At 40.0% G+C, this 21567-nt stretch overlaps 1 protein-coding gene across 1 annotated transcript in view; it reads left to right on the forward strand.

The window, feature by feature from the left end:
* Window positions 1-21567, forward strand: part of KCTD16 (potassium channel tetramerization domain containing 16) — a 260099-nt gene that overhangs the window by 225625 nt on the left and 12907 nt on the right. The gene's annotated exons all lie outside the window — the stretch shown is intronic.

Raw genomic sequence — 21567 nt, forward strand, 5'->3', positions numbered from 1 at the left:
TGTCTTTGGAAAGTTTATTGAGAAGGATGAGTTGCTGACCAGGACCCCTATTGGATGTTTGCTTCTCCGCGTGATGATTTATATTCATAATACCGAGGCTGCAGTTGGAAATTAGACCTGCCACTTTAAAATATGGTTGGTCTGGCTCTGATATTGTGAGGAGTGGATTCTTATCAGCGGTTGTATTAAAACAGCATCAGAGACAAGAGCAAGCATATTTTTTAAATGACAGTTCTAAGAGGACTTCCTGTTTTAGATTAAATCATGATTCTGAAAGGCTAAGCCCTGGATTAAAGCTTTTAATTTGTCTCCATATTCTCTTAATCAAATCTCCTTTTCTTAATGCTTCCACCCTTAGGAAAAATGAGAAACCACTTTTTCCTTGTGGATTTTATTGTATCACATTAAGTCCTAGTAGACACCAAACAACTTATCTTGGTTTAAAATAAGATAAACTTTTGGTACAGCCAGTGAACTACCATGAAGTTTTTAAAAATAATGTCATAGATTCTTACAGTTGTAGACAGATGATGATATAAAGTCTGGAAGGATTCATACCAAAATAGTAAAAATGGTTACCTCTTTGTGGTAGAATCACAGGTTGTTTTAACTTTTTACAGTGTTCTTATCTACTTTTTTCCCCAATTTTCTTACAGTGAATATGTATATGTACATATACATTTAAAAAAGATAAGTGTAGTTTGAGAGTTTTCCACTAAGATAGTAGAGGTTGCCTTTTAAAAGGCTCTACTGAAGGATTTGTAGAATCTATTACTCTTTGTATATTTTTTATCTGAATAGCAGAAACTAAAGAGTCTCTCAGAGCAACCTAACCTGCCTCCATTTACTCCTCAATTCTGTAGAGGTCTCCAGTTATGATTTCCAATTAAAGGAGAGGGAGGTTTTTTTTTTTTTTTTTTTTCAGCAGGGTAGTCAATTTATCAAAATCGTCTGTGTACCTGGGGTAGATGGCACAGGAGGATGCAGAAAAGGCCAACTGGTGATTCTGTGTCTGTTTTTGTGTGGTATAGATCAGGTCATTCCATTAGGCTCAGCTTTGACTGTGCTGGTTCTGCCCCACCAAGAGATAATGGCTAGGAGGGAGACATTAATTACATGTTAGAAAGCACAAACCAGTGCACTAACAAGGGACTGAAACACAGATCTCACTTTTTTTTGGAGCTCTATTAAAATCAAACTTTAATCATGAATTGTGAAATAGAACACAGGCAGTTAGGGCCTGCTAAAATATTAACACATCTATTGAAACAGAAACCCAGGCACTTTATTATCCTCATGACTAGCTCTGGGATTTCATAATTAAGTCTTTCAGTTTGATTTATTTAGACTCTAAGCAAATTTTCAAAGTGAGTTTGAGGGGCTTTGTACTTGGAACATGAATGCATTGCATTTCCCGAGGCAATTTTGAACTGGGGTTTCATCACTTCAACGCCCTGGCTCAGAAGCAGGTATTCTGAGAAACTTCTCTTGAGCATCCTTACTCATTAACTGTGAGAAGGGCCTCAAACATCTCCCTTGGCAGTGTGAATATTCAGGAGAGAGGGAGAGAGGGAAAGATGTTAGATTTAGGAGTGAAACTGTATTAATTGCAGCATGTTAATTTCTCTTGGTCTGTTCTCTTTGGTGCTACAAATGGACACTTCTCTCCTATTTTCTTAACTAATCCTTTAGCTGGTTCTGAATATTTTCCCATTGGCCAGAGCCATTAGAAAGATGCACCCCTTCCATATTTAGAAACATTGTTTCTTTTACCCTGCAAGAAGTACTTTGGTATTGAGGAGCATTGGACCTAGCATAATCCTGAGATTTAACATGTGGCGAATTCTCAGATAATCTGAGCTTGAACATACTATGTAAAATTTAACCCATTTCAAGAAACAGGATAGGTGAATCAAGGAAGAGAGTGAAATCTAAATACAGTACAGACTTAAAGATGTCAGTTTATACAGTGACACAAAAGAAACTTTGTTCTACGCAGAGAAAGGGAGGAAGGGAATGAGTCACATGGAAGATGTGCCTAATTATTTGTTAATATAATATAAGAGAGAAACAGAGAGAGACAGAGAGAAAGGTGTGAGGGTGGAGAGAGGGAAAGAGAGAGAGAGAGGAAGAAGGGGAGGGGAGGGGAGGAAAGGGGCAGAAAGGGGAGGTGGGGAGAGGGAGCATTGCTATAGGAATGTACAGTATCCAGTTTGTAAAATATGGGGTTTACTTTAGGATATCCACTTTGAGCATTTGAAAATCACTAGTTAACCTTGGTCATTTGCCAAATCAGCTGCCAAAATTGGACCACAATGAAACACCTTTCCTCATTGTGATGATAGAAACAGCATAAAGGTTAAGTTCAGCACCAGCATAAACAACCAGCATGTTTGACTTCCTAGTCTGCTCACCTTTCCCCTCACCATCAAAAAGGATGTGAAATATTTCCCATTCTAGTTTTCCTCTCACCTTGATGTTGAAAAGAAACTGTTTCACCCTGAGTTGTCAGTCTCTCCTGACCACTTCATGATGTCTTTATGGTCTGTGTAGATTTTCACAGGAAGTTTTTGAAAACAAAATGCCTTAAGAGAACTGATGATAGGGTTTAGTGTTGGAAGCCTCGAGTCTGAGTCCACACTAATTGTGGAACCCTGGAAAAGGTCCTTAGTTAATATGAATCACAATTTATTAATTTGGCAAATGGAAGGAAGTATCATTTATTTCACAGGATGAAGAGTAAAAAAATGGGATGATAGCTATATAAAATCCACTAATAAAATTCTTGAGCATTGAGTAATTGTTGTTTGGGTTATTACTTTTATCATGGTAGAATTCTTGACTAGCCAGTGAAAGAAGTATTTTTGGCAGAAGAGGAGGGATGCTGCCATCAAAATTCTAATATCATATCCTGTAGTACTCTCTACTCTGCTGGTTTTCACCTGCCCTCAATCTGGGACTGAGATATTAAACTATACCAACCCTTTACAAGAATTAATTTCTCTAAGAAATTAGAGTTCCTTTGACTCCAGAGGAACCTCCTGGAAAAGCTATCAGTGTAATATTGAGCCCAACCAAACTCAGTAAATTTAGCAGATGGGGATGAGACATGTATTGGGATCACGGAGGATTGACCTCTCAGATTTCTTTCAGTGACAAAATTGACACATCATTGTTCCAACTAGTGTTCTGGCCATGCTGGAGAAATCAAAAGTGAATCAATAGACCCCAAGCCACATACACATATATGTCAACTCTGTACTTATCTTTAATCGTTATACTATGCATTATTTTGCTATATAACTTAGGATTCAGGAAGTTCCCCATGCAAACAATTTTCAGCTTTTATATTTCAGTTAAAAAATATCTTAAAAAAAAGAAAAACCTGAAGTTAAAGGGGCACTTGGTGGCATAGTCGGTTAAGTGTCCAACTCTTGATTTCAGTCATGATCTCTGGATTGTGATATCAAGCCCTGCATTGGGCTCTGTGCTTAGTGCAAAGTCTGCTTGAGACTCTTTCTCCCTCTCCCTCTGCTCCTTCCTGCCACGCACTGTCTCTCTCTCTCAAATAAATAAATCTTTAAAAAATAAAATTGAATTTAAAGAAAATTACCCATATCTTTCATAAAATTAAAGCATTCATAGAACCAGAAATACCCATATCAAGTTTTTATTTATTTTTTTGTAACATGGACACAGAGTACATCAACTTTGTGGTTTATAGGAAACTCGTTATTATTAATACTACTCTATCATCTGCTCCGATAATATCCAGGAAATGTTGGTTCTTCTTTCAGCCAACTTTTTAAAAAGATTAAGGAGTTTTTAAGGCCTATTGTGAACGGGCCAAGTATCAACAATTATATAAATATCAAATCTGGAAAATATTTTCTCATAGAAGCAATGTTAAAGTTTGTGGCTGGGGTCTTAATTGGTATCAAAAGCTTTTTAAAAATCATTACAGTTTCTATGGGAAGTCGTGGGCTTCCATATGTAAAGATCCCTCATTGATAACTCAATTTTGAGAAGGAGGCTCCTTCTGTCTTTCTCTCTATGCCACCCTAGGTGCATGGGTTGCCTTTTCCCCTTCACCAGGGGTTTGTTTGCATGAGTCGGGGATATGTCTTTTTTCTGGGTTAGACCACATTTTGATTCCTTTTAAGAAAGCATTACACCTGGGCTTCATAGTCTTGATGGAGAGATGCTCATAGTGATGAGTAAACAGAAAAAGAACAACAGACCTACATTCAAAAATGTAGAGCCCAGGGCACCTGGGTGGCTCAGTTGGTTAAGCGACTGCCTTCGGCTCGGGTCATGATCCCGGAGTCCCGGGATCGAGTTCCTCATCAGGCTCCCTGCTCAGCGGGGAGTCTGCTTCTCCCTCTGACCCTCCCCCTTCTCATGCTCTATCTCATTCTCTCTCTCAAATAAATAAAAAATCTTAAAAAAAAAATGTAGAGTCCATCCAGGGGATGATTGTGCTACCCTTTTATTATAGATCCCAACACTATAATACCACATTTGGAAGTTACCTCATTCTGAAGTTATCACAGCAATTTCAACCATCTGCTTCTGATTTCCTCTTTTTTTCTTTTCACATATCTGAGATAATGTGGAACGTGGACCATATCCCCTTAGGAATTTTGTTCACAACAAGGCATCTGCATCTAAGCTGGTGGTGACCTCTTCTCATCCTCCTTCCTGGTTGCTCTGGGTAAATGTGACCAGTAATAATAACATCCACTTGGAGCTCCATTACCTCATTTGAGGCACATTTAGTGCCTAGTACCACTCTCCATCATCTTCAGGAGCACCATTACATGGCAAGCAGGTGAACTTCTGAGCATATTTCTCAAGCAAATTTTAAAAGTGTTGGATATTTCTTCTGTTGCAGTAATGTGGGATACACCATTTTGAGAAAGGGGCACACAGATCTTTGTTTATCCTTACTAAGGACACTAGGTAAAAGTTACTATTTTATTGCCATTTTCCCCCAAAGAAAGGAAAGTATCATGAAATATCTGGTGACTCCTTTAAAAATCTTTAGAGCTGTAAAAGGCTACTCAACCTGATGTTTCCTAGAGTAGGAATATGGTGATGAAGATATATAATGGCCAAAACTAGTGCAGTACATTAATTTACTCAGTCGGTATTTTTGGGTTAGTGTCTACCTTGTGCAGATATCCTTTTAGGCACTGAGGATATAGTAATAGTTGAGATTTAAATCCCTTGGTCTCATGGAGCTTACATTCTAAAGCATATCAGGGGTCTTAAGCTTTGGGATAATTGGTATAAGTTTTAGCGTTCTGGAAGGACCCAAGAGGTCATGGGCTACCTCCTATCGGGCGTGGTCCTTCTCCCAGGTTTCCCTGTGAGTTGTAGCAGATCCTTCCTCCTTTCCTTCAGCATGGAACCATTAAGGAGTGTGCACACCTCTGGGTGTGGAGCAGATGGGAGAGAGGCAAGTGGAGAGTCTCATCGAACTTTCATTTGCTTCAATATGACTTACTCCCCTCAAAAGTGAAACTCCTCCTCCTTGTTTTGCTAGAATACATTTCCCTACTTAATGGGTTACTCAGAATGGTTCTCCAGCACCATATGACAAGAGGGAGGCACATTCAATTTCTGCAGTAGTACCTAATTTTACTAGATATTAGAGTATTCTCTTGCTGTGGTAGAGATCACAATGGCAGATAATTTGGAGACCAAGAGAAGGGAAGAGTCAGAGAATAAATGAGTTTGGTGTGGGGCCTGGGGGCAAGCCCTAGCTGCTGTGATCCCTCTGGCTGAGCAATGACATGAAGGCAGGATTAACTGAACCAGTAGTGTGATGGAGAGAGTTGAATTGGGAGGATGGTTGACCCTGATGGTTTAGTGGGAGAGCAAGGGATTGTAGCAGTCTAAAAGATTAGTAGCAAGCAGAAGGAAGGAGAAAGAATATTTCTAGGCAGGACTAGCAATGTTCAAAGAGAGCAGTTAAACACTGAAGTGGAGGCTTTCACAGCCTATAATTTTTAAGAAAGGGACTTCCATAAATTGGGAGTGAATCAGTCTGAGAATGCCTGAATATAGGTGCAGTTATCATGTACAGTTGTGTTGGTGCCCTGGGTCCATGCTTGATTCTCCTTCAACAGCATCACAGAAGGAAAACCTATGCCCCGTGTTAAAGTGTTTACATGTGTTAAAAATGTCAACTTGATTCGAAGATAAACTGCAAGCCATGGCCATGTCTCATAGTATGCCATTTTCAAATTGTACCAAACTTGCATGATCTTCTACCCATAGCAGTACATATATAGTACACATGTCATCTTCAAGTAATAGGAACATGATTGTGATTTTAGAACTTAAACTGTTTTCTCTAGGTATAATTAAAAAGGCACATATACCTTTTCAAGACAGGAAAAAAGACCTGTGCTTTCAATCTGATATAAGCAGATTGAAGAAACCATTTTTAGGCTGCTTTCTACTCATTCTTCAGTCAAAACTATAGATAGCTTCTAATATTATCTATGTTTATTAATATTTTAATTAATGCTGCTGATGGTGGTTCTTGTGCCTTCAGGACAGAGCAGATGTTGCAATTTTGAAACTCAACTAAATAAACAGGGCTTGTAGTGATAAAAAATTTTTAAAAGCACATATAATTCTTCATATACATTCACTATTTTAAATTCTGTATATATATTTTCATTATTTTAAATTATTTATATATTTCCCTTCCCACAGACAAACAAAAAAAGTATAGTTTTGCTGGGATTTTGAACAAGAGGGGTAGCATGAGAATAATGTACTGCTTTTTTACCTTTAATACTAACATTTTAGCTTAAAGGAAAAGATCTACATGCTTTTAACTAAAATTAACTATAAGTGAAAACACAACCTGCCTCTCAACTCAATATGTACTTTTTTTCCTCTCCTACTTGCTCTGTCACTTTGTTCCTCTCCAGTCATTCCCTCCCCCTACACACGCACGTGCACACACACACACAGACTGAGCTGAGCAATGACATGAAGGTAGTACACACACAGACTGAGCTGAGCAATGACATGAAGGTAGTACACACACAGACTAGACTCATTAGGGGCATATTACAGTGCAATTTGAGTATCAAACTTCTTCTGCCTATTTTTCATTCAGTTGAGGAAGGTAAATTGCCATGGTCTCAGGCTTACTATTCACTTTCCTTAATGCATGATTCAATGATTTCGTTTAACTGGGGAATGTATTTTTGAGTGATACATTTTTAGTTGGGTAGATCTAGGCTTTTGAATTCATGTTGGCAACACTGTCTTTGAGAGTACACCACATCTCTTTTTTCTTGGCGGATGTAAAAACAAACAAGAAAATCAACCTCTTGCAGCGACTGTAAAGATGAATATTTGAAAAGATTGACTCTTTAAAATTGTCTTTCCCTCAACATTCTCTTACACCTTATGCTATACAAACTGTTTTTATTCATAAGTGGTCTCTAAAGATCTGAGAGAAGGAGAGTACAGAAATTTTCTGAATAAAATGCACATAACTGTAGATGAAAAGAAGTTTAAGCTTCCAGTGATGTAGTTGACAAAACAAGTGAGGCTATGCTCACATGAAGTACAAAATTGTAATGAAAAGGTGATGATTGCTGGATTATATGTATTTAAATATAATAAAATGTAATTAATCTGTGGTCACATAGTCTCATTAATGAGAAGGTGTTTCATTTATTTGCTCACTCAAGAAATAAGTCAAACAGAGAAAGACATGTATCATATGATCTCACTGATATGAGGAATTCTTAATTGCAGGAAACAAACTGAGGGTTGCTGGAGTGGGGGGTGGGGTGGGAGGGATGGGGTGACTGGGTGATAGACACTGGGGAGGGTATGTGCTCTGGTAAGCGCTGTGAATTGTGCAAGACTGTTGAATCTCAGATCTGTACCTCTGAAACAAATAATGCAATATATGTTAAGAAAAAAAAAAGAAGAAGAAGGTAGCAGGAGGGGAAGAATGAAGCGGGGAAATCAGAGGGGTGGACGAACCATGAGAGACGATGGACTCTGAAAAACAAACAGGGTTCTAGAGGGGAGGGGGGTGGGGGGATGGGTTAGCCTGGTGGTGGGTATTGAGGAGGGCACATTCTGCATGGAGCACTGGGTGTTATGCACAAACAATGAATCATGGAACACTTCATCTAAAACTAATGATGTAATGTATGGGGATTAACATAAGAATAAATAAATAAATAAATAAATAAATAAATAAATAAATAAATATTTGCTCACTCAAGTGACCAGGGTGGGGTGGCCCTTATATGCCAAATATTTTGCTCTTCTATGGACATAGAAGATGAATGAGCATGGCCCCTGCTGGTGAGGGCCCTTGAGTTTGATGTAGGATCCACTCACAGAGTACAACACAGTGTTGTAAGTGCAAGAGAGATGTGCCCTGGTGAAAGGTGGGGGGACAGAATAGAGGTCAGTAACTTGACTTCTAGGGCCACTGGGGTTGGTATGATAGAAATCAGGAGACTTTCTGAGAGGTACAACTAAGCTGACTGTTCACAGATGAATTATCCAGGCAGCAGGACAATCTGAGTCATCAATGGGGCAAGAAAGCTAATGTACAAACACTAAGGAGTAAATATGGGCAGTGGAAGGAGACTAGGGAGAGACTCAAATACCAGGTCAAGAATTTCCTCTGTCCTGCTAAGGAGAATAATCCAATGCCAATGAGACCAACCTGAAGACTGACAATGAGAATGATGGTAATACCGAAGTTACAAATTCTACCTCAAATTTATATGCTATTATAATTTTGTAAAATATATTCATGAATATTCTCATTTGATAAAACCTAGCGAGGTGTAAGTGGGGCAATAATACTGTCAAAATTAGGAGTGAGAAAAATATAGGGATTTTAGGAATTTGGCCAAGGTTATATAACTCATTGGTACCAGATCAGAGGCTGGGGCACGAGTCTCATACGGTAACTAGTGTAGCATGCCACCTGGCCGTGTAATGGAGGCACCTTTACTCAAGGCCTTCACTATATCCTGAAATGGGGCCAGCCATCTTCTGACCGTGGGGCTGTTCAGTAGAGTAGGACTGGGTCAAGGGTCAGCCCCATTGATGGATAAAGAAAACCCATATTGTACATAAAATTCATTCTCTTCACATGAGAGAAACAAGTTAAGGAATGATATGTAATAATTAGTAATAATAGACTGGTAGTTATTAATTACTTATAGTTAGTAATAATATATATTACTAATATATTATCTGTAATAATAATGACTGGTAACAACAATGACAACTACGTTTAGTTCAGGGGCCGAACACCAAGCAAAGCCCTTTGCGTTTACTTCTCAACCCCATGAGGCAGGTACTGCTATGGCTCCCGTTTTACAGGTGAGCAAACTGAGGTTTGGCACTTGCACAAGTCACACAAGTGGTAAGCAGAAGTGTGATTCGTACTGGGATTTGTCTGACGTCACAGCCCAAGCTCTTCACCACCACGTGAAACTGCCGCTTGATTTATACAGCACCGATACTGTACCATATGTGAATTGCTGGTATTTAATAAGCCATATGGAGACTTCTTCCTCTGTTCCAAGAATTCTGCTGCAGAAGCTGTTATTCTGTAGATAAAGGAACCCTGTCCTAGAATGTTTACTAACTACTACTTGGTCCTGCTGTTAAAAAGAAAAGAAAAAAGAAAGACACCAAATGTCTTCGACCCTAATGCGATTTGGTTTACTGTTTCCTTACTAATCCAGCTTCATGGGCTGGGATGTAATGGAAATCTAATAGGAACCCTGTTTCTTGAATAAAAATGCCCAAACCAAAGGAATAATATAAAGCTGAACATGTTGGAATCTGTTAATTTTCATTGTTGTTTGAACTTCAGGTTTGGCTCCTGTTTCTGACAACCCAAAGGATACGGGGCTGTCTTCTTGCATTTCAATGTGTTTGCAGCTATTCTCTCTCTGCCTGTGGTAGGGAACGCACAATCAGGTACTCACATGTGATAGGATGATGGAAATGAGAAAGTGAAGACGGCACATGGGAAGGAAGTAATTAACCAGAATGCATATTTATCATGGTCTGTCATTGTTTACAAACAATATAATGATTCCTGATTGTAGAATTAAACTCCAGGCTCCCAGTTTGTGAAGTCAATCAAATAACCCCAGCAGGTGCAGATCAGCTGAAGGACTAACCAAGGAAGTCTTCTGATATACAGGATAGGGCTAGAGACAGTGAGAACATCTTCTGTCAAAAACAGATTGCTTGTGGAAGATTTCAATAATCTATGTATTGGGATGTCTTCACCATTGACACAACCATGGCATAATGGGGAAGAACTGAATTTATAAACAGAAAAATTCTCTGCTCTTATACCCAGCTCAGACAAATCCTTTGCTTTGCTGAGCCTTGCTTTCCTCATCTGTAAAGTGGGAATAAGGAAATGTATTTCATAGAGTACCTGCTCTCCACCTCACTCCTAGAAGTCACCATTATCTTTTGCCTGGTGAGATAGCCTCCTAACTGGTTTCCCTACCTCCGTTCTTGCTCACCAATAATCTATCCTCTAGAGAGCAGCAAGAGTAAGACAAATTAAAGTCATGTAATTCCTCTGTTAAAACCATCCGTCTTGGGGCACCTGGGTAGCTCATTTGGTTAAGCTTCTGCCTTTGACTCAGGTCATGATCCTGGGTCCTGGGATCGAGCCCCGAGTTGGGCTTTCTGCTCAGTGGGAAGCCTGCTTCTCTCTCTCTCCCTCTGCCCCTGCTCATGGGTTCTCTCTCTCACTCACTCTCTCTCTCTCAAATAAATAAATAAAATCTTTAAAAACAAAACAAAAGCCCATCCTTCTTAATGCCCTGATATAAAACCCTCTTTTATTTTTATTTTTTATTGTTATGTTAATCACCATACATTACATCATTAGTTTTTGATGTAGTGTTCCATGATTCATTGTAAAACCCTAACTCTTGATTATAGCCTTTGCAGTCCTACTAGATTTGGCCCCTGTCTGTCTCTCTAACCTCATTTTCTACACTTCCTCCCCTCTCAGCACATTCAAGCCATGCAGACTTTCTTCCTGTTCTCTGCATCTTATTCCTACCTCAGGACCTTTGCATTTGAAGTTCCTCTTGCCAGATGACTTCTACATGATCTTCACAGGCTGGCTTCTTTTGGACATTGGGTCTCTGCTTAAATGTTACCTTTTCTGGAGACGCCAATTGACCACTCCATCTATTGATTACAACCCTCTCACCCCAACTCTCTACATCATATTATCCTGTCTTAGTTTTCTTGCAGCCCTCAACGCTATCTGAAATTTTATTTCTTTTACTTGATTAGTGTTTATCTTTCTTATCAGAATGTAAATCCCTGTGGCTAGGTCTGACCCCATTGCCTAGACAGTGTCCAGTAGAGAGCCATCAAATATTAGTTGAGTGCTGATTGAATAAGTGTAAGGATCAAATGAGGTGTAGTGAATGAAAATGGTTCTATAATTTATTAAGTATTGAACAAATAGTAGGTTTCATAATTTCTTATCTCCTGCTAAGTCATGACCCTTCTCAAATCTTTGTCAAAGTGGAATGAGCATAATTTTCAGCCAGAAATTCTCTTTCAAATGGGAACTTACTTTCCAGGAATTTATAGTTTAATGAAAGACAAGAATAACACAAGAGTAAAATTGAATGTCTTATAAAAAATGTAAAATATCTTATATTCATATTGCTGAGGTCACTTTTCTGTTTTACACCATGCTACTTTGTACAACTATATGGATAAAAGCATGTCACATAGAAGTGTTGAAACAAAGACATCTTTATGGAATTAGAGAAGCTTGGGAAAAATGGAATTTGAAATAGTGTTTGTGAGGAGAGAGATCAGTCTTTATCAATTTGGATCTTCTAGAGGCCCATAAGAATTCCCAGATTTAACTCATTACCTTTATCCTCCCCCCAACTCCCAACCTTTTCCTCATCCTGACATCTTTCCATATACCTGTTGGCCTTTTGTGTATCTTCTTTGGAAAAATGTCTGTTCACTTCCTCTGCCCATTTTTTAATCAGATTTTTTTTTGTTATTGAGTTATAGGAGTTCTTTATATATTTTGGATATTAACCGTTTATCAGATACTTAGTTTGCAGATACTTTCTCCCATTCCATAGGTTGCCTTTTCATTTTGCTGAATGTTTCTTTTGCTGTACAGAAGCTTCTTAGTTTGATGTAGTCCCACTTATTGATTTTTGCTTTTGCTGTTTGTGCTTTTGGTGTCATATTCAAAAAATCATTACCAAGACCAGTTGTCAAAAGAGATTTTCCCCTATGTTTTCTTCTCAGAGTTTTATAGTTTCAGGGTTTATCTTTAAGTCTTTAATCCATTCTGAGTTAAGGCAATCCCTATCAAAATTCCAATGGCATTTTGCACAAAAATAGAAAAATCCAGGGTGCCAGCCTGGCTCAGTTGGTGGAACATGCAACTCTTGATCTTGGCCTTAGAGTGTTGTTAGAATAACATGTTTGTAAAGCACTTAGTATTGCACATGACATGTGGTACATTCTCATTTTTCATTAATGCCATTTGTGAATTTCTAGGCTACCTCTGTCAAGTCCAAGCACTGTGATAAACTAATTCACACTGAGGTGTCAGACTTGTTCTTACTGCTGTGGGTACATGCACTTTAAAATAAGGCCTCTGAGATGTTGACTCTGAGTAAATCTCTCAGAGGGAATGTGAGTCTTCCTGAAAGCTAGGGAAGTGTGGTGCTCCTGAGCCTCCTATTCAGGAGGTAGGAATTAGGTGGGGTAATTCTTTACCTCTCTTCAATGGTTGTGATGATTCAGTGAGATGGTGCAGGCCAAGCGTCAGGCCCTGAGTGTGGCTTAGAGTTAGGTACAAACATAGGTCAGCGTTATCATCAGGTAGAGGTACCACTCCTGCTCCCTCCTTCTTTGTCTCTGTCTCTCTGTCTCTCTATCTCTCTCACCATTTCTCTCTCTCTTTACCATTTCTCTCTCTGTCTCTCACCGTTAGGCATGTGATCATACAGCAGGAATCTGCCTTCTCCAGACTCTTCTGTCTTGTGCTTATCTTAACTATACTCAACAATGGACTCTTCCTGTGAGTTTCCCTGCCCCAGATGAAAGAGTGTCCAGCTATGAAACCTCTCCAGTTGGGGGTGATTTTTGCCCATAGAGCTCCACACTTTCCTTGCTGTGTCTCTGGCAAGGTCCCAGATAGGGCTTCAGGCTTGGAGTTAGGCTCTGACACTTACTATTAGGCTCCTTTCGTTCTCCTCATTATAAAAAAAGGGTGCTTAGAGGCCTCTGAAGTCCTTTCTGGGTCTCATGCCCTGAGGTTCTGCATGGGCCTGCCCTCAGTGAGCTCTGCACCATCATCCAGGTGGTCCTTCTCATGGCTGGCTGTGCTTCTCATCGTCCAAAGTTTTCTGGTCAACCTAACTCCCTTTAAAGTAGTTTATGACTTATAAATGTTTTTAAGACACTTCCATGTTATCTGTGATTCTCATAAATTCACAGAGTTTTCTAGCCTGTAAACAACTTCTCTGGGTTAATTTGGCCTTTTTTTTTTTTTTTTTTAATATATTCTACCAGGAGGATCAGCAGAAGTTTAGGTTTGCATTTGCCAATAAACCATAGGTTGTTGTGTTTTGATTTCTCCCCTTTTGAGGAGATACTGCATATTGGTTGGTTGTTTAAAATTCATTAAGCAGTATTAGTAACTGTTGTATCTTAATTAACTGACAAAGGGCTTTTTTCCTGTACGAATTGAGTGCATGCTTCACATACTGCTGACTGGTACCAGGGCAGCTGTGGTAACACTGACGTGTGGTGGGGGAGGTGGCGTGTCCACACGTCAGGAAGAGTACCCGTGATACTTCCTCCTTTGTTCCACCGCTTTCAGTTCTTTCCAGTCGGCTTGGGCAACAGAACTAAGATTTCTTATGTAAGTATAATGGTAACAGTCCAACGGATTTTCAAGTTGTTCAGTTAGCTGATTACTTCTAAAAGTGACTGAAGTGCTGGAATCACTTTCATGTCTTTAAGTCAACACTTGCACCCTTTGGGCCTATTAGAATTTTTAATATCTCTGGTAGAAAACTCTCATGGTATTGAATATTGTCCCCCCAAAAGAGCAGAGGCTTCGTATTAAAAGATCTGAATTGGAATTCTCAGTTTGTCACTTGTCCACTCTGTAACTGGATTGGGTGATTAACCACTTTGACCTACAATCTCCTCTTCCATAAAAAGGAAAGAAAAACATCCACCTCATATAATGTTGTGAAGATTACATATAGTGCTGAGCACAATAATCAGCACAAAGGGGGCCCTCAATAAATTACATCTGTTATTATTATGCTAAGTGCCTGGTTTTGGAAGGACAGCTGTCATCTACTCCCAGAATGACTGTGTACAACAGGTGGTGGGAGAGCCTGAGTATGTCTCCTGAGAGTGTTTGTCAACTTTGTTGGAACTAGTATAGAGAAGGGGCACCATTCCCTAAAAGAAACTAGTTACTTATAAAATAGTTTAGCCATGGAAGAGTACTTGCCCCTAAGAACTGGCCAACATTAGTGCTGGAGTTACACAAGTGCTCAAGAATGACAAAGGTAAATTAGACAGACATTCAGTGTTTATATGAATGTGATGTGTGTTCAAGACTCTTACCATATTTAAGACAAAACTAACTCACACTAGATTAAGCAAAGAGAATTTCTGGCTTATGAAATTATAAGCCTAGGAATGGGGCCAACTTGAGACAACACAGACACAGCAAGTAGGGTTCTATCTCTTGACTATGCTGTTTTGCCTGTCTTGCTTGGCTTCTTTGTGCATGAATGTCCTCTTGCCAACCTGTAGGGAAGATGGCCAGTGAACTCACATCCGCCTAGCTTGGCAACATCCCATATCATAGAATATATATTACCCATAAGCTCCAGTGGGACAGTTTCAGTGAAGACTCTGATTCACACAACTTGGGTCCCATGGTTGGGACATGGGAAGTTCAGATATGGGTCAGATGTCCCCCCCTTGTGGCTAGGCATGGCAGCTTGGATGATGGTCCCTTCAGGACCACATGGAATTAGGAAGAGGTAGTCCCAAAAGGGAGAAAAAGGTGTTCTACTGGAAAAGGGGACAAACAACCCCTATAATAATGACATATACATTTCATTCTAAGAGACAAAAGACCCTTAGATGTTGTTTGAGAGGAGTTATAGGGGGAGTTGTTGTTTGGGCACCTAGTTCAAGCTTATGAAAAATCGGTAAAGAAAAATGTAAAAGGGAGGGGCCAGGCTGGAGGCCCCGGGTAAGAAAAGGGATCAGGATGGGCTGTGGGACTTGCCTTTGAAACAGGGAAATGAGGACTTTGGGGGCAGGAGTAACTAAGTAGGATCTTAATGGAGAAATGCTGAGACTAGGCGGAGGAAATACAGTAGGGAGGAAGAAAGGAAGAAAAGGGCAAAAGTCACCTGGAAAATGAGGTAAGTGTGTCATCCAGGAACATTGGAAGAGCAAGGCAACAGGCCAGGAAGTCAGAATATTCAGGATTTCCTACCTTATGCATACCATCACATTGTTTTAATCATAGGGAAAACCCACAAGTGAAAATCCTGAGCTAGGAGGATATGACTGAGCATCACCAAATTGGAAAACAATATGAATACAGAGACCATGATCGAATGGTTCAGAAAGTTAATTTTTACTGAAGTTGTGTAATGCCTTTAAGGATTTTTCTGTATCAATAAATAATTGAATGATGATCAATTAAAAAATTATATATGTGTGTATACACACAAGCGCATACTTACATTGATTCAATTCTGGATATGCCTGGAGATCCTGCTCTTACCTCTGCTGGTCAGAACATTGTTATCACATGCCTAGTGGTATGCCTAAATATTTTCCATTTTAACTACCTTTGCATGTCAGATTTTTCATTCCTTTGTGTGTGTGTGGAAGGTTTACTGTCTCTTTCACACACCCTAAACCAAAATTTATTTTCTGTACCATCATCCATTTCCTCTTCCATTCATTTGTCATGCATCTACTATGATGTGCCCTGAAACCCTGGTCTGTATGTGACCTGGAGTGTGCCAGAAGGGAACAAACACGGGCCTTACAGTCAGGTGTGGGGAAACAGACATTGAACAGATAAATAAACGTAGAAACACCTCCATAATTACACACGGTGGTTGTGCAGAAGAGGTGGGCCGGAGGTTGGGATTGGCTTCAATCGGGGTGGGGGATAGAGGTGAGGCTGCTCTGAGAAAGTGATGTCTAAGCTGAGCATTGGAGGATAAAAAAGAACTAAACAGGTGAAAATCAGAAACATAAGTGTTTGCGGCAGAGGGAGAGCAAATACAAAACCAAGGTATAAGAAAAGGCAACAGGGTGGGGCGCCTGGGTGGCTCAGTTGGTTAAACGACTGCCTTCGGCTCAGGTCATAATCCTGGAGTCCCAGGATCGAGTCCCGCATTGGGCTCCCTGCTCGGCGGGGGGTCTGCTTCTCCCTCTGCCCTCTTCCCTCTCGTGCTCTCTGTCTCTCACTCTCTCTCTCTCAAATAAATAAATAAAATCTTTAAAAAAAGAAAAGGCAACAGGGCAGGAACTGAACTCAGTGATAGCTTTCTGTTGTTTCCACTTCCCGACTCCTGTGTTTGAGCACATGTTCTAGCAGGTCAAGAACTGTCTTTTCTTTCCCATCCCTGGCAGTGTCAGCATGCTCTTATTAAGCTGTTGTCTCTCAGCCTCACACCCACCTCTTGATTCTGCCTTGTGATGCTGGGGCTGGGATTCAGCTAGCCACACTTTGCACTTGCCCAGCGAGCTTCCCCTTGGGTTCTGTGTTGTCTTAGGGGTTGCGAGAGGAAGGCTGTAGGACGGGAGCAGAAGAGGGACTCCTTGTCAGCTCGCCGCTCGTCAGCATCAACCCAGCTTTATTTGTTTATTTTATTAGCAGAAGCATTGGTCCCAGTTTCCGATCTTGCTTTGTTCTGTACCATGCAGAGTCAGGCCCTTTGGAGATACCAGGACCAGCAGGCAACATGCCCTTCTCGGATGCCTGGGTGCCACCTCCACAGGGTGGCTCTTGCAAGCTTCCAGGTTCTGATAACCCCGTCTTCGATTTGTCTCCCCAGCCCTAGATGTGGTACCTGCCTCCTACAGTCACTATAGTTGTCACTTCAGTGTTCTCTTTTTGCGTCTCTTTCACCCCTCCAGTACCTGTTTTACCAGTTCCTTATATTAAATTCTCCCTATGAAGATTACAGGTGTGTAATGCCTGTAGTGACTAGCCCTGACTGATGCATGAATGATTTAACTGTCTGCTCTTACCCAAATTTGCCTCCTCTTAATGAGGAGCCCCAGCTGGGCCCATCCAAGGCCAAATGTCCATGAGTGGAAAAGGAAGCAAGAAAAGATGATTATCAAGCTGGAAAATGTATTTTCTCAGAAGCTTGCACAGCCTGCCTATTCCCAGTCTCTACTATGAAATATCTTCTCCAAGATTAGCAGAATTATAAAAACATCAATTTGGCCATTATTGACTTTTCAACTGGGATACCAAGAAAGTCTTTCAGCAGCCTCAATAAATTAGATCTGGCCACCTAGCTCCCAGACTGGCAGGCTCCTACATCATTGACAGAGAAGATAGGGGAAACCAGTTTTCCCAGCTGTTGCTGTAAATGATGTGCATTGTGTTCACAACCATTAGCAGGTGGAGAATTTGAAGTGTGGGTAGATTGCAGAGCTGCCTCTTTTAAAAATGCATAAGCACTTTGTGAGTTTGCTAAGTCATGTTTCACTCAGCTCGGTTTGAATTTTTCATAGGGGAGAAGTATTCTGTAGTCTTTCCTCTTTTATTCCTTCTTTATCAGTAAGGACTTCTGCAGTTGGGGCTATAGTGAAAGGGGCCACATACAATCATACAGCTTGCGATTGGTCCTCAATTTTTCAAAGTTGTAAAATGTTGGAAGATTTGAGTTTTAAGGACTTAGGGCGATTGAGGGTCCTGCTCCTCCCCTCTTTAATCCAAAATACAGATTACTCCTGGCTCTGGGTTTAAATTATTTTACGTGTCTTCAAGCAAATTCTCATTTCAGAAGACTGATCCATTTGTGGTATTGTAAGCACTGTACAGTAAAGGAAACTTCTTTCCAAAACTATCTCCTGATCACATACTATGTGGCAGACACTGCACTTGCTTGTGGTTACTCTCCACTCCCACAGAAAATCCAGACGTTACTAAATGTCATTATACATTTTCTTGATGAGTCCAGTGTCAGCATCAGTGTTCTTCCTCACATGATGTTCCAGCCAGACCTGACAATTGGTTGTAGAGCATATTGGGGGAAACATACCAAATCCTATCCAACAAGCTCCTCCTTTGTGTTGTTCATGTAGGTTAGTGCCTGGCTTTTAGCAGAGCAAATAGGTATGAATGAATGGAACACTTACTGGGTGCTTCAGACCATGAAACACCTTTACCTTAATTGTCTCGTTTCATTTTTCTAAAACCTCCGTGAGGGAGATACTATTATTAGCATTACTTTTTAGATGAGAAAATTAAGGCTCAGAGAGGTGAAGTAATTTATCCAAACTGACAAATTGTGGGGCCGGATTCTGGAGTCCACAATCTGTGCTGCTACATTACGATCTTGATACAATTCAACACATGTGTTTGGCTCATTGGTTTATTCAGCAGTTATCAAACCTGTGTTATGTGCCAGGCACCAAAAATAATATAATATCCAACAAATTAAGCAATGGTTTATTTAAAAATAAAGTAGAGCTATTGTGCTTTTTGCCACTAGCCTGTTAATAAACCCCTCAAAAGACAGTAGATTTTTTTGCCTTTTTAATATCAATAAATCAGACTTTTCTTGGGATGAAATGGTTTTCTTCCTATATCTGGCTAATCAGTTGTAACCTATCTTCTCTTCAAATGGAGAGAATTATTCCAGCCTGTATTTTTTTTTAAAGATTTTATTTATTTATTTGAGAGAGTGAGAGAGAGAGCACAAGAAGGGGGAGCAGGAGAGGGAGAAGCAGACTCCCTGCTGAGTAGGGAGCCCAATGCGGGACTCGATCCCAGGACTCCAGGATCATGACCTGAGCCGAAGGCAGTCGCTTAACCAACTGAGCCACCCAGGTGCCCTATTCCAGCCTGTATTGAAACCTCAGCCGATTGGGAGCAAAAACATATTATAATTTGAAGTACCAAGGTATTTATGAGATCATAATTTGCTATAATTGGGGGGATTCTAGAATACCTTGAGTTACAGAATTGACCCTTCACAGCTCCTTCCACATCTGCCAGGACTGGTGAGCACATGTCAGTGGGGCTGCAAGGGCAAACGGGTCCACTGTCCACACACATTACGTATCAGCTGCGGTTTAAAACCTCTGCTCTGGTTAAGTTCTTGGGAAGGGGGTAATGAGACAGATAGTGTTTCCCAAAAAGAAACAGAGTGGTTACCTTCTCACATTTGACTGTTTTTAAATTTCATGATGACTCTTCACACAGGACCTCCAGCTGCATTCATACCATCTTTTCCTTGATTTCAAACTAATATATGGACTTCAGAAGCCTTCTTTTGAATTGTCTTGCCGAAAATGTTAAAACATTCAAATGTTCTCATAAAATATTGAAACATGTGGTAGTATAACGGGCTCCACTAAAATTAAGTTGTTCAATTTCCCTTTAATAGTGATAGCTCCTAGAATAAGTAGAAAGTAATATTTCTATTTGCCTGGAAGCTGGAGGATCATAATTAAATCCATGATCATCCTAGCAGTTCAGGGAAGATAGCTATACCCGCTCTGGGTTCTTGGCTCGGACATGCGGTGGAGGACTGTGTGCAGTTTTCCACATAAACATGTAGGGCTCCCTCCTTTGATGGTGTTTGTGTTGTTAAATTGCCTTTTAGAAAAACCTTACATTTCCCTCCAAGTCCACTGCATGAAATGACTTTACTGTGGGGTAGGTAACTCTTGGGAAGAAAAATACAAACTTGCATTTCTACTGGTTCAGCAGGGTTTATGGCCAAAATAGTTAATCATCTTGTTTTAAGATAATGGGCAGGCATATCTCAGCGCATGTTTCTTCTTCTCCTTTGTGTCTGTCTCCTCTTCCCTTTCCTTTTTTTTTTTTAAGGCTTAGGTCAGTTTCTGAACTTTTCTCATAAAGGATCAAACTAGATCAGGTCTGGGTTGCTGTTATTACCTTGTTTTGACCCAACACGTCAGAGCCATTTCTCCATCGAGTCCTATTAGTCTAGGGATGGCTGGGTTTGGGGAGGTAGAGGCAGATTCTGCCTTTGAAAGGAGAAAAATGATACCCTCAGAATCTGGGCTGGCAGACAAAACATTTCCTATTGCTGATATTTTCAGTCAGCAGCTGGTACACGTTGAGCAGTTTCCCTGTTGCGTGGAAGATATTTATTGGTAATAGCCTGGGATAAGTAGGACATTATTGCTCTGGTGATTCCTTTTGGCTAATGGGATTGTTGCATTTCATTTAATGGGTATATAAGTACAATGATTACTCAGTCACATTTTAAAAAGTGGTTTGAAAGAGTGGGTATACTTTAGAGATAATTTTGGAGTTGCAATTTACACAGGACTTTTTTTTACTCCCTCTGGAAAATATATGTTTCCATAAATATTTAAATCATTTAGGTATGTAGATGACAGGCCTTTTACAAGAAGACAGGACATAACTTTCCTATTAGTTTCCATTCTAGGTTTCCTCTACTTTGACCATATTAGAGGTGGCAGTAAAGTGGGATCTTATTATAATGTGTTTCATTATTTATGAGAGTAAGATATAGCACAAATCAAAACTGGGTCTCCTTTTAAACATATAAAGATACTACATTATCCTTGTCCTCAATATTAGCATCATAAAGGGGATTCATTTCCTTTATTTTTTATGGCTTAAGTGCAATGAACTATATGAACGAGCCTAGCATATAATGTATGATGAGTAAATAGTATCAAGTTCATGACCTAAGAAGACTGAATGTTCAGAGGATAGAAGGCTGGGAGAAGTGACTTATGTTTAGGAACTTGCTTTGTGCCATAATTGTGGATTTTCTAGTTCAGGGAGCCACCAACTGTGTATCTGAAAAATGGGTCTGTCTCCACATAGCTGAATGCAGTGCTGTGAATCAAAACTGAGGGGAACAGGGAGAGAGGAGCTCACACTGGCTTAAATATAATATAGTGGATCAGGTAACTTAAAAGTCCACTGACAGTACCAGCTTCAGGTGTGGCTGAATCCAGGTATTTAAAAGTTACTAGGGGGATAGAGCCTTTTATTGAGTTTCTACACCGAACTCCGAGCTACTTGCTGGAATTACAACAAGGGGCACTTTCACTGTGCCCACTTCAGGGAGTTTGTGGTGAGTAGCTGAGATGAATAATGTAAAAAAGAATGAGAGCAAAATGTGATTTGTGCAATATTAGAGACACTTACAAAACAAAACCATAATTCAGAGGGGAAAATGATAAATATTTCTGAGGAGAGGTAAACAGACA

Source organism: Mirounga angustirostris, unplaced genomic scaffold, assembly GCF_029215605.1.
Source record: "Mirounga angustirostris isolate CCGP_5_RB_7025 unplaced genomic scaffold, mMirAng1.0.hap1 SCAF_7, whole genome shotgun sequence".
NCBI classification, from domain to species: Eukaryota; Metazoa; Chordata; class Mammalia; order Carnivora; family Phocidae; genus Mirounga; species Mirounga angustirostris.